Source organism: Pinus tabuliformis, chromosome 9 (assembly GCF_031772625.1).
Source record: "Pinus tabuliformis cultivar Carrire ecotype Pingquan chromosome 9, CPIR1, whole genome shotgun sequence".
Classification (NCBI taxonomy): domain Eukaryota; kingdom Viridiplantae; phylum Streptophyta; class Pinopsida; order Pinales; family Pinaceae; genus Pinus; species Pinus tabuliformis.
This window is the reverse complement of record NC_142307.1, coordinates 1,896,356,320-1,896,371,260: the sequence shown is the minus strand read 5'-3', so window position 1 is coordinate 1,896,371,260 and position 14,941 is coordinate 1,896,356,320. Positions and strand designations below refer to the sequence as shown.

The 14,941-nt window shown below is 32.8% G+C and overlaps 1 pseudogene across 1 annotated transcript; it reads left to right on the top strand.

Annotated features, from left to right (window-relative positions):
• Positions 1–1,397: 1,397 nt before the first annotated feature.
• LOC149156520 (UDP-glycosyltransferase 86A1-like) lies at positions 1,398–3,564 on the top strand (annotated as a pseudogene). The gene is made up of 2 exons (XR_016263373.1): positions 1,398–1,823; positions 2,653–3,564. The product of XR_016263373.1 is annotated as a UDP-glycosyltransferase 86A1-like (transcript).
• The last annotated feature ends 11,377 nt before the right edge of the window (positions 3,565–14,941 follow it).

Below are 14,941 nucleotides of genomic sequence, written 5' to 3'. Positions count from 1 at the left end.
AGGTTCATTGAGTGAAACCCTCGTGGGTCGACCACACAGATTACCCTATCACCACCCAAATAATTTTGTCACCACTACAAATTTAATGTTGTGATTTATCCCACAAAATTAAATTGATTTAGACCACTTGATTCCACCATACCATAAGCACATTGAATTTCTTCCTTCTCCCACACACCACCCTCACATATGCATTCTAGCGCAAATATACCTCTCATAAAATTTATTTTCAAGGTTGTTTTGCTAAAAAAAAAACCATAGGTCTAATGCCATAATGTTGTTATGTGTAAACCAAGAAAAACATAAGATAATGATAAAGCAAGGGGAGTTAAAGGTATAGGTATGAAGACATGTGGTGGAAGCATGGTTGAATGAACCATTTACATGAAGGACGCCCTGTTTAGTTACCCATGTAATATGGTGGGTGGTTGTTATATTATATAGATATCAACATACCATATGAGTACAATGAAACTTCCAAGTTGGAGGAGACATAGAGTTTGTTGATTAGAGGTTTTTCGAGAATGTGTTGTAGAGTAAAACATATTCATGAAAACATCAACTAATAGATTATTAAAACAAGTTAAGTGGTGTAGAGGAACCATTTCTCCATTAAGGAAGAGTATTAAGATTAATGAAAAAATGTATTATTCCAATACATATTCCAATACATTCTTTTTAAAAACTTTATTTTTCAATAAATTCAAATTGTATCCATATAAATATCATTATTATTCTAACCTGTGGCAACTTATCCATTTCTATAAATACGAAATTATGTTCTATTATATAATTCAAGATAGATCCGATTCAATAAATATCTATTTAAAAAAGTTTCACTATCCACATTGTTATCTATTATTGAAAGATCGAAAACTAATTTTCAAAACCCTATGCCTATCTTCATGATTTCTAAATAAAGTCAAATGGTACGAAAACAAATACATAAAAACAAAACACTTTTAAAAAAGGTCATAGAAAAGACATAAATTAATTGATTGAAAATGACCACTCAAAACCATCACTCTATGACATGCATTATAGTTTTCAAAACCCTATAGCTACTTTCATGATTTCTAAATAAACTCAAATTGTACGAAAACAAATACATAAAAACAAGACACTATAAAAATGGTCATAGAAAAGACATAAATTAATTGATTGAAAATGATCACTCAAAACCATAACTCTAGTACATGCATTTCGCAGAAACACAAAAGGGTACGCATACAAAAAAACAAAGCAATATGATGTAATTGATTGAAAATTACTACACGTATGAAGTTGTCTTTTTAAAAGAGAAGCAGAGAAAAACCTAACAAAACAAAATGGGTAGGGCCAATCATTTTTTGGCGTAGATCTCACAAAATCAGTCGTGCCGACTAAGATGCTTCTCTCCCCAATAATAGTGCGACGCATATCCGTTTGCACGTCCAGATACCTGCTATCAATCCATTCCAAGCGACACCTCAAAAAAATAATTGTGCGGGTCGCACCTCGAAATTGATAATGGTCATGAGTTTTATGAAGACAAGGACAGTGGATCACAAGAGAACGCCAGTGCAAGTTGCTGGAGATTACCGATGGAATCAGAAACCATTAGTGAAGTATCTTGCAGGCATATGCACGTTGTTGCAGCTCCATTTCCAGTTCAGGGGCATATTATTCTCATGTTTAATTTCGCGAAGAAGCTTGCAGCCAAGGGTGTCATTGTCACGTTTGCTACAACGGAAGCTTGTTATGCGAACATCACTAAAGCCCATAACAGGGAGGACCCCTTCTCCCACGCCCAGAGCTTGGATTTAGATATCCGCCCCGCTCAGGTTAGCGATGAATTGCCCTTGGAATTTGATAGATCGTTTAATACGGAGTTTTAGAATCATTCCAGACTAATATGATATCTTCTCTCGAAGAGCTGATCGCCCATCTCAAGCAGGAGAAGCCTCCCGTATTGTGTATCATTGCTGACAGTCAAAGAAATTTGGGATTTCTCATGCTTCATTTTGGACGGAGGCAGCTCTGGTCAACAATCGTATTTGTAATTTTTTATTAACTTCCGGAAAAGAAGAAAAGTGATAAAAAAGTAATTTCTTCATTTGGATTAAGTTTTCTTTGATTAAGTCTTTATGGATTGTTATTTTATGTGAATTACACTCAACTAGCTCGCTGTTTAAGTAGTCGTAATCGACAGGCATCCACTTAAATAGTTGTGATCCAAAGGCATTTAAGCACCGAGATAGATGCCTGTGAATCCACTAGGCTTGGGCTACACCAACCTTTCTCATGGGCTAGATTAAACTACCTCAGCAGAACAGACCCTGTCACCATTTATTTCAATTATGTTATTTCAAGTTTAGAATTTGGAAATGTTTATTTCAATTATGTTATTTCAAGTTTAGAATTTGGAAATGTTTAAGCTGTTGAACTTGTTTCGGCTTAAACATTTCAATTATGTTATTTCAAGTTTAGAATTTGGAAATGTTTAAGCTGTTGAACTTGTTTCGGCTTAAACATTTATTTCAATTATGTTATTTCAAGTTTACAATTTGGAAATGTTTAAGCTGTTGAATTGAAGAGAAGAGTGAAAGCTTAATAAACTACACACCTGGAGTTTCGGCTTTAAAGATAACAGATCTTCCATCTTATTTTCAGGAGTTGGATGTATCAAGCAAAGAACACAAACTATTATATGAAGAATTTCATTCGGTTCGAGGGGCCGATTGGATTATCTCTAACACTGTTGAAGATTTAGAAAGCCGAAGTATTGTAGAATTACAGTCAATAAAGCTGTTTTGATCCGTTGGGCCTCTGCTTCCTTCAGCTTTCCAAAACGATCTCAATAACGAAACATCACGAACCAACATGTGGCCTGAATCCGACTGTACCAGATGGCTCGATTCCCAGGCCCAAAATTCAGTCATCTATATTTCCTTCGGAAGCCTTGCTCATGTTTCTAAAGCCCAGATAGAAGAAGTGGCAACGGGATTAGTAGAAAGCAAGCAACCCTTCATTTGGGTGCTTCGTCCAGATCTCGTTGAGCCTGGAGCTGAAGATATTCTGCCGAAAGGATTTGTGAAGGAAACCAGAGATCAGGGTTTGGCTGTTGAATGGTCATCCCAGCTGCAAGTTTTGTCTCACCCTTCTCTCGGTGGATTTCTTACACATTGTGGATGGAACTCCATTCTGGAGAGCTTATCGTTCGGAGTACCCATGTTGGCGTTTCCTTTATTCACAGATCAATGCACAAATAGATGGATGATTGTAGAAGAGTGGGAAGTGGCCATGGACTTGAGTGGAAGTACCAGGAGTTTCCAAAACTGGAAACCGCTAGTTGGAAGGGAAGAAGTAGCAAGGACCATCAAGATATTCATGGGTGAAGAGGCAGGGAGAAAATTGAGATTGAAGGTTGAGCATAGTACAGAAGTTGTGAAGAAGGCGGTGCTGGACAGAGGGGCATCTAATGCAGAATATGAAATGAATTATTTCAAGCCAATTGAGAAGCCAACAGTACTATGAAGAAAAGTACATATAAAAAAAAGATAAAACAATTAATAAACACAGTTACTGTGTGAACTAAGAAATGCTGCAAATCTCATATATTAATTCAAATATTAACTACATTCTTATATAGTAAAACTATTACTAAAATCTACTCTGAAACAAATCTATTGACATCACAGCTAATTTCCAACACTTTCAGCAATGACCACTAGAGAGCACAAAATCTGTTGGTTACATTGTCAGCAATTTACATAACTAATTAAGCATTATTCCCAACACTCCCCATTAACGATCAATGAGGATTTACTATCTTATCTTGTAGTGCTAAAAAATGATCTTTTGCAACTCCTTTGGTGAAGATATTGAGTATTTATATGCTTCAATTCAATATCCTTCTTCTGCACCAAATCTCTAATGAAGTGATATTTCAGGTCAAAATGCTTTGTCCTCGTGTGATGAACTGGATTCTTTGTTAACTTGATGGCACTTACATTATCACAATAAATCACCGTAGGCTGAACTTGTTTTTCTCCAATTTCTTCCAAAATTTATCTCAGCCAAAGAGTTTGTGTACCTGCTGAGGTAACTTCAACATACTCTGCTTTTGTGGATGAGAGGGCAACAATGCTTTGTTTTTTTTGAGCTCCATGTAATCAAACCAGAACCAAAAGAGAAACAATTTCCAGATGTGGACTTACGGTCATCAAGACTACCTCCCCAATCTGAATCACTAAATCCAACAAGATTGAACTTTTCAGAAGAGTAGTAATGAATACCAAAATTTAGAGTGCCTTTCACATACCTTAAAATCCTCTTGGCTGTCTTCATATGTATTTCAGATGGATTTGTCATATATCTTGAAACAAGTGAAACTGAATATGTAATATCACACCTTGTGTGGGTTAGAAATATCAAGCTCCCCACAATACTTCTGTAAGTTTTCTCATCAATTAAATCAGCACCATCATCTCTACATAACATCTCTCCATGAGCACTTGGAGTAGGGGATGGATGACAATCAAGCATATCAAATTTATTTAGCATATCCTGTGCATACTTTGTCTTACAAATGAAAATCTCATCCTTACTTTGATAAACCTCCATTCCTGGAAAATATTTCATGATGCCTAGATCTTTCATCTCAAATTCATTCATCATAGCAACTTTGAATTTATCATTCATCTTAGAACTACTACCCATATACAATAGATCATCAACATGCAAACTTATGATTAAAATATCAATACCTTCTTGTTTTTAGTAAAGGGTAGGATCATTCTTACTTCTCTAGAAGCCATTTTCCTGAAAGTATCCATCAATCCTTGCATACCACGCTCTTGGTGCTTGCTTAAGGCCATACAAAGCCTTCTTCAACTTGTAGACATTATTCTCCTTTCCTTCCACTTCAAAACCTTGTGGCTACTCCACATATACTTCCTCTTCTAAGTACCCATTCAAGAAGGAACTTTTCACATCCATATGATGTATGCTCCACTTTTTATGAGCTGCTAATGAAATCAACATTTTAATGGTCTCCTGTCTTGCTACTGGTGCAAATGTCTCTTCATAATCAATTCCATACTTCTGTGTGAATCCTTTAGCAACTAATCTTGCTTTGTGTCTTTCAACACTCCCATCACTGTTAAATTTAGTCTTATAGACCCATTTGGTGCCAATCTTTTTCTTGTCATGTGTAAGCTCTGTCAACTTCCAAGTGTCATTCCTTTGAATGGAATCCATCTCTTCTTGCATGGCTTGCATCCAAACCTCATTAGTACATGCATCTTCAAAACATGATGGTTCAAATTCAACCTTGGCTAATAAAGCAAAATTGAATATCTCACCTATTGGGCTTTCTTCATGTGCTTGATTTGCACTCCTCTCATAAATATCACTCAATCTTCTTACCTTCCTTGTAGAACTTGCAGAAGAAGTTGGACTTGAACTTGATGTTGAAGAAATTGATGAAGGGCTCCTTGGTGGAGTTAAGCCACTAGTTACAGAAACATTAGTTGGCTGCTCATGATCATTATCAACAATTATATCATTATTCAAAACAGATTTTGTCTTCTCAACATGGCCTTTTTGATGACCATAAACTCCCCCATCATCAAAAATTACATCTCTTGAGACAATAAGCTTGTTAGTTAGAGGATTATACAATTTATAAGCCTTGCTTGTCTCACTATACCCAATAAAAATGCATAACTCACTCTTTGCATCTAACTTTTTTCTATTTTGATCAGGTACATGCACATAAGCCAAACAACCAAAAACTTTGAAATGATTAACATTAGGCCTTTTTCCACACCAAGCTTCATAAGAAGTCATATTGTCGAGTGTACTGGTGGGGCTATGGTTGAGGATGTATACTGCTGTAGCAACTGCATCTCCCCAATAAGTGTTGTTCAATCCCTTAGTTTGTAGCATGCATCTTGCCATTTCAACCACAGTACGATTTTTTCTTTCAGCTATGCCATTCTGTTGGGGTGTGTAATATGTATGTTTAAGTATTGCCTCCTGATGCCATTCATATCACAGTAACTCTGGAAAGCTTTTGAGTAGAATTCTCCCCCACGGTCAGTCGCAAACATTTGATCTTGCACCCTCTCTAATTTTCTACAAGGGCTTTGAATTTCTTGAATGTATCCAGGGCTTCACTTTTGGCCTTCAAAAAATATACCCAACACTTTCGTGAGTAATCATCAATAAAAGTGATGAAATATGATGACTTACCCAAACTCTTAGTCTGCATAGGACCACATATGTCTGAATGAACAAGCTGAAGTGGGTGATGAGCCCTCCATGCACTTCCCTTCGGAAACCTTTCCCTTGCATGCTTTCCTTTAGCACATCCTTCACAAACCTCCTTATGCTCTTCTACCTTGGGCAAACCAGAAACTAATGCATCTGAGGTTAGAAACTTCAAACTTTGAAAATTTAAATGCCCATACCTGAGATGCCATAACCAACTTGAATCCTCATAAGCCATATTAGCAAGATTGCTGTTATGTTCATCAAACCTCAAGGGAAACATCCTATTTCTTGTCATAGGCACAACAGTGATCACCCCATTTCCCTTATTCTTATCATAGATAGTACATGTCTTATTTTCAAAGACTACTTTATAATTTTTCTCATAGAGCTGCCCAACGCTCAACAAATTATGCTTCAATTGTGGAGTATAATAAATGTCATGAATACTCTTTATACCTTCTTTTGTTTGGACCTCCATAGCTCCTTTGGCAGTGACCTCAAGTGACTTATCATCACCAAGCTGGATCTTGGATTTGAAACTTCCATCCTTTGCTGAAAACAACTTCTCATTCCCTGTCATATGCTTAGAGCATCCAGAATCTAGGTACCAAACATCTTTACTAGTATTTTCACCTTTGGCATAAGATAAAAATAAGTGATCTGGAGGATACTCACCACTTTCTTGAGCATAATTAGCATTTTTACCTTCTTTCAATCTGCATTCTCTTTCAAAGTGACCATACCGGTTACAATCGTAACATTGAACATTTCTCTTATCAAATCTACCTCTACCTCTTCCTCTGAAACTACCTCTTCCACTTGAGCCACCTCTTCGTCTACCTCTTGAATAATTTTGGCTTTGCCATTTACTTTTACCTTGATGGTTTTTGGTAGTGCTGCTACTTGCATCTTCCTTCTTTGTAATTTGTAATTTAGAGGAAAAAGCTTTCTCTACAGCTTCAAAAGTTTCCTTCAATCTTTCTTCATGAGACATCAAAGATCCAACCAATTCATCAAACTGTAGTTTTGTAAAATCCTTACTTTCTTCCATGATTATTGCAACATGATTCCATCTATGTGTTAAAGATCTCAATACTTTTTTAATTAAAACTTCATTACTTACAGCTTCTCCAAGTGTAGCCATTTTATTGACCACATCTTTGACTCTCACACAATAGTCACTCATACTTTCAGCTTTTTGCATCTTCAAATTCTTGAACTCTTCCTTCAATGTCTAAAGCTTAACCACCTTAACTTGATCACTACCTTGGTAAGCTTCTTGTATAGAGTCTCCCACGCGGCTTTGGCAGTTTTTGCTCCTGATATTCTTGGAAATAAGCTTTTATCAAGAGCTATCTGAATGTGAAACAAAGCTTGAACATTCTTCTTCCTTGCTTCCTTTCTTGCTGTTCTTTCATTAGCTGTAAGAGCATTCCAATCAACTAGCTCCTCATATCGTGATTCAACAATCTCCCACAAATCTTTTCCAATCAAAAAATTTAGCATCTTAATACACCAATAATCATAATCGTTGCCATCAAATTCTGGAACTAGCGTCTAGTTAGAATTGGAGATGATTAACTTTGGCGAAATTCCAACGATAGAACTTTAACCCAAAATAATTTTACCACTTGTAGAATATGAAATGAATTATTTCAAGCCAATTGAGAAGCCAACAGTACTATGAAGAAAAATACATATAAAAAAAAAGATACGACAATTAAAAAACTACTGTGTGAGCTAAGAAATGCTACAAATATCATATATTAATTCAACTATTAACTACGTTCTTATATAGTAAAACTATTACTAAAATCTACTCTGAACAAATCTACTGAGATCACAGCTAATTTCCAACACTTTCCAGCAGTCACCACCCTAACAACCCTAACAACCTACTGCTTTAATTTTGCAGAGAACACAAAATCTGCTGGTTACATTGTCAGCAATTTACATAACTAATTAAGCATTATTCCCAACATCTAATAAGAATTTGGACTTATTTGTTGAAGCTTTGAGAACCAAAATTCATACTTGAAGACTAGGATCCGCAGTTTTATTTGTTACAGCTTAATATTTGTCCAAAATTTTATTTTTCCTATGTGGTTTATAAAGGAGATTAGTGATGGCTGTATTCACTAAATATTTTCACCAATTTTTATTTTTCCTATGTGGTTCATAAAGGAGATTAGTGATTGGCTGTATTCACTAAATATTTTCACCAGATAGATTTACCAGAATGGATCAGTGTTAAGAAATTAGAATTAAGAGATTAAAACGTACTTTATTTATGGAGATTCAACCAATTAAATTAATCTTCCAAGATTCAGATTAATATTTATCTTATTTTTCATATGTGTGATTTGGATATATTATTGTCTTATTTATTGAATCATTTAGAGCCAGTAAATCTATTCGCTTAACATTTGAAAGGTGCCATGAAATCTGTTTCCCTACCCGCATGAATTTCATGAAATTCAAAACCTTAAAATCGGAAAGAAATACCGATTAATCTTTATCTTATTTTTCATATGTGTGATTTGGATATATTCTTTTCTTATTTATTGAATCATTTAGAACGAGTAAATCTATTTGCTTAACATTTGAAGGGTGCCACGAAATCTGTTTCCCTACCCACAAGAATTTCATGAAATTCAAAACCTTAAAGTCGGAAAGAAATAGTTACGCTATTGATCTATTACAGTGTAATACAAACAGGGTCAAAGCTCAAACTAGAAGACTCCAGAAGGTACGAAATAAACAGACAAGGAACATTTGAAGAAATTATGAAATATCAACCTCATATGGTGTCGCACTATTTTTGTGTAGCCAAAACCGTGAAGTACAAAGCATTTTTAGCAGCAATATACACATTAAAAGAATTGCACTAAATGGTAAAATAAAGAAAGAGAATAAATCTATACTAAATATTATATATACATAGCAAGAAATCTATTTTTCCAATATTCATTAGAAACAAAGTCAAGTTAAAGAATAAGTAGGTATAAATACTATTTGGGTAGTTTAATTGGTGATAATTTTATTATTAAGTATTATATAAAGTATATGGTTAAGATTAAATCTTCTATTTAACTTGTAAACTATGTATTGGAATCTATGTCCAATCTTATTTGTCAATTCCAGACAAAAGTAAAAAATATTTGCGGATGAAAGCAATCTGTCAATCTGTCATATCTTATTATGAAGTATCGTAGAAGGATGTGGCAAGTTGCATTATGGCAAAAGGGAAAAGCACCATTTCAATCATTTCAGTGCGATATCATACATATTCAAGTGTCAATTTGATTTCCACCAGCGACAAGCTCATGGTAGTACAAATAGAAATGGATCTCCACCAACGACAAGCTCATTGTAGTACAAATAAAGCTCTTAAGTTCATCATAGGTCATAAGAATCAGCAGTACAGGAGCAAAGTTCTCAGGTTCATCATAGGTTATGGAAATACAGGAATAAAGCTGTCAAATTCATTACACGTTCCTTAATGGGAGATAGAATTGAACGCGATACCCTAATCTGATATGCAGATTTGTCAAATACAAATAATGAAATTGATCAACTAAGTCGATTTTGATCAACGGTTTAGGTTTAAGTGTCATGAGATGACGTGGTTGGTTAATTCAACTTTGATCAGGAGATGTGACTTTTGCCTCGATCAAGTTGAACTCGTAGTTGGTGCAAAATCCAACCCTAATTGGAGACACGGGCAAAGTCAAATCACGAAATTCATCAACTAGGTCGACCTTGATTGACGATTGTAGGTATAAGTGTCAATGGTCAATTGGGATAAAGTGACGCGGTTGGTTAATCCAAATTTGATCGGCAGATGCTACTTTTGCCTCGATCAAATTGAACTTGTAACTCGTAGTTGATGCAAAATCCAACCCTAATTGCAGAGAAATTACTTGGAAATTGTAGACCAATTGTGTTGTTTTTGTTACACAAGTAACTATAAAATGTAAAAAAACCATAAATGCTAAAAGCAAAACTTGAAAATGCAAAAAGAAAAACATGTTGATATCAATTTTTATAAAAATAATGTGCATTCAGAAATATATTTGCAAAATGTTTAGCTGATGCACTGTCAATTTAATATTTGCAAAATGTTTAGCTGATGCACTGTCAATTTAAAAAAAAAAAATGTGTATTTGAAGATATATTTGTATTTTAATATATTTCATCTTTTATACCGGATAATTTTGGAGTTTAAATGGATTTAAATTTATTTTTCTCCTTAAAAATTATGTTAAAATTTTAAAATCATCATTATATATGCACTTTCCAATAATCTGATCATTTCAAGTTTACTACATATCACTTATAATTTATAATACCAAATAACAATGCTCATTATTTATTTTGAAAGAATTTAATCATTTAAACTTTACTATATGACTTATAATCTATAATACCAAATAACAATGCTCAATAAATAATGAAGTGAGGACTACGAAGGTTGAAGGATGCATATAGTTAATAGTGAATCTCTTCTGAGTTTGCCTCTTTCAATTTTCTTTTGTTATATTTCCTCAATTTTTTGTTATAGAAATATTTGTCATCTTTCCATTATTAAACAATGAGAAAGAAGGTTTAAATGAAAAACTATTTGAACTTTTACCTAGAGATACTGTAGTAAAATTTATAGTAATTTCTTTTTTTAATGGCCATCCTTGTCACCACAAAAAAAACACATTAAAATGGATGCACAATATAGCAACCAATGTAGTTCCAAATTATTAACTTTATGAATTTTATAAAGCTTAGTCTAACTAATAGACAAAATGACCTTTTTTTTTGTGCATTTTTTAGTATCAATTGTCAATTTTGAATTTGGTAGAGATTTTTAAGAATCATAATTAAGTTGTTTAATTTTCAAAGTCCAAATGTGAGGGTTTTTCATATTGCTAAATTCATTTGTGCATTCAAAAATGCATTTTAAACAACAATAAATGGCAATCTCACCTAAAATTGTATGGCCACATAATGAGCGAATAAGCCACTTTGTTTATTAGTTAGGTAGAATGAAATCAATGCATCAAGCATTGAAACCATTTTGATCCATCTTACAAATATTCCAATGAATGCATTATATTAAAAGTAGAGTCTAGTGTACAAGTTGAAATGAATGTTAGTATCCATTGTGTAAACACTAAAATTAATGTCATGTGAATTTTATCTCTTGCATATATGGGTTTTTAAGTTTTATATTGTTTTTTTATCATTTTTTAAATAAGTTATAATATCTCATCATTGAAATTATTGTATTAATGAATATGAATGATAAAAAGACAAATTGGATGGTTATAAACATTTTCATTAGAGGATTAGTTGTCCTAGCTATTTGCATCTTCATAGAAATATTATGCACATAAATATTCTTTATTTGATAATATTATTCTAATTATGATATTAATTTATTCTCCCTTACTTTACTACAAAAGATTTTTCTAAACATTTTTATTGAATTTAACTTCTTAGATTATATATGTATAATGTATTATATCCACTTTCCACAAGGTAATCAATAAATTACTCATAAATCTCTCTTTCTATGTTTACCAAAAATCAATCAAACTACTATTTTCTAAAACCTCTAAAAAGTAGAGAAAACCCACTTTCCAAAATAGAAAAAACACATTATGATATAATTGAACACTAAAAATATTGTAAAATTTCTCTTAGTGTGCTTTCAAAAGTCAATCAAATTACTATTTTCTAAAAGTTTTGCTAATTACACAAAACCTACAACTAAACTCAAAAAGTTACCTTATTGTTTATTATCTATTACAAAAACTGTCATAAACACTCGTTTATTATATAGATGGGGTAATTATTTTGGAAAAGGGTTTTTGGAAAAGTCAAATTTAATTGTTAATAGTTAGTTATTAGGTGGGTGGTGGGGATTTAAACTCTACGAAATATTCAAAGAATGTACTTATTAATACTTAGAGATAGAGAGATATTTCTCTCAAAAATAGCTATGCCCTTTCTAAACTTTAATTTAATTAAAAGATGTCATCTCTACAATAAAATTCAATTTTCCATCAACTTTTTTTAGAAGTATAAATTGTTATTACTTATTATTTTATTATTATTGTTTTTATTACATGTTTATTAAATGTATATGCGTGTATTTTTAATACATATATTTTTTTATAATTAATAATAAAATTTAAAATAAAGCTATAATTTAATTATTATCCATTTATTTTTTAATATAACATGTTTAATAAAATAAATATATTGATTTTCTTCATAAATTAATATTTAATTTATATAATTGCACTACTTTATTTTTCAATATTCAATTTATTAACATTTTATTGATAACTTATATCATAAAATATTTATAAAATAATATATATTGTAACCAACCTATACACGAGCATAATGACTAATAAATTAATATAGTTCTACTCTAATAACATTTCAAATATGAAAACTAAAGAATTATATATATATATATATATATATATATATATATATATATATATATATATATATATATAATAAAAAATAAAGCAGAATGTTTATTTTACTAACCTTAGTTACCAAATATCAATCAGATATTGATTTTAGTTTTCAATTTTCAATTACACCCATAGCTGTTAAAAGTAGGATGCTAGGATATATATATATATATATATATATATATATATATATATATATATATATATATAGATATAGATATATATATATATATATATATTGTATATAATTGAGAATATCGTGAAATAAGGAATTAAATAAAAATAGAAATAATAAAATATTGATGACGATGATGATGGTTAATGTCTACTCAACCAATATTTGGTCTATCGGACCTAAAGAAATGAATTATTTAGTTTAATTTAAGATTTTATTCCTATGTTCAAAAGGCTTGGAGAGAAGCCTCATGAGCTCACTATAATTTTGACATTGTAAAAGGCTGATTTTATTCCTATGTTCAAAAAGCTTGGAGAGAAGCCTCCCGAGCTCACTATACTTTTGACATCGTAAAAGGCTAGGAAGGTCAGTATTGCAACAAAGATTATGAAACTGAGATCTAATGTGGTTTTACACGGGGCACTCTAAGAGGATGTGAAGTGATTTTAATCCTCGATGTTCATATTCTCTTAGATATGATAGATCTTTTCGATCCATGGTGTTTTAGGAACTGCCCAATAACCCGTTTCACTATGGAGCTCATTAGAGTTCGGTCTAATCTTGGCTATATTAATTTACTTCTTTGAGCTAGTTAAAACAAAGAGATACTTTTGATCTTCTAGGGTGTGGTTGATGACCTGCTTATAATATCTTAATTTTCTTTTATCTGTTAAATCTTTCTCACACCACATTTTTTTCTTTGAATTTAGAAGTAACAATATTTTTAATGTTATTAATATTTTACATTGCAACATTCTCGTCAATCTCCCAATGGTTTAACCAGGCCCTGGTGTCTTTATACGAACCTCATTTGAGCGTTAGGTGGTTTTGGCTAGAATTTAAAGCTAGCTTAGGAAGTCTATCGTCTCCTATGTTATTGAGTTTGTGCTTGTACAACAAAAGCCTATTCATAGCTAGGCTCTCAATAGGGGAAAGACCCACTTCTATAAGTAGAATAGGATAGGGTGTATTGATTCAAATTTTGAGGTTATACGTTATAAAACACTTCTGTATTTGCTCAATCTTTCTCCAAGATTCTCGAGAGATGCTACAACCCCAAACCTCACATCCATATAAGATAACAGGAGTGACTAAAGTTTCAAAGAGGAACTTCTTTCTATCCCATATTACGAGGTTTGCCATTTTACAATTGTTTTCAGGACCAAAATAAGATTTCCACCCCGCATTAATCCTTTCCTCAATGCTATAGTTCCAGTTGAGCTTGTGATGAATATCAATTCCTATGTACTTGTAAGAAGACACTTCCTCCAAGTTACTATTGTCATACATAAAATTAGCGTAAGGGTCCTTCTTGGATTTGATAATCATAACTTTAGTTTTGTCGGTGTTAATAGTCATACCCATGGTAGAGCAGAAATTCTTAAGAATTCTAAGTTTCTTATCAAGATCAAATGGGCACCTTGCGAGAAGAACATCACTATCAGCATAGAGAAGAAGGATGATGACTGTCCAAGCTAAGATCATGCCAGCACAACCTGCTTCCTCTAAACAACCTTCTTGCTTGTCGATGTATATGAAAAATAGGGTAGGGGAGAGGCAGAAACCTTGTTTAACTCTGATATTACACTTAATATCTTTCGACCACCCCTCATTACTCTTTAACACTACAATTACATTCTCGTATAACCTTATAGCGAAAGCTTTCAGCTCGAAAGGAACCTTTAGCTCTTCTAATCTATTCCATAGGTTGTATCTACGAACCATATCGAAAGCCTTTCTAAAGTCCACAAAGCAACAAAAGAGATTGGATTTATCATTGCAACATTCCTCCACAATGATCCTAAGTGTAATGAGGTGGTTCGTTGTTGAGTCTTTCCTTCTAAAACCCGCTTGGTCTTTATCCCTCTTACCTTCACTTTCAATCCATATGCTCAACTTCTTTTCCAAAATAATACCATATAACTTGGCTGAGAGAGGCCTGATGATACTTGTCTGATAATTAGAGGGGTCATTTGTATCCCCACTTTTAAAAATAGGGATGATGAGGCTCTGAGTCCAT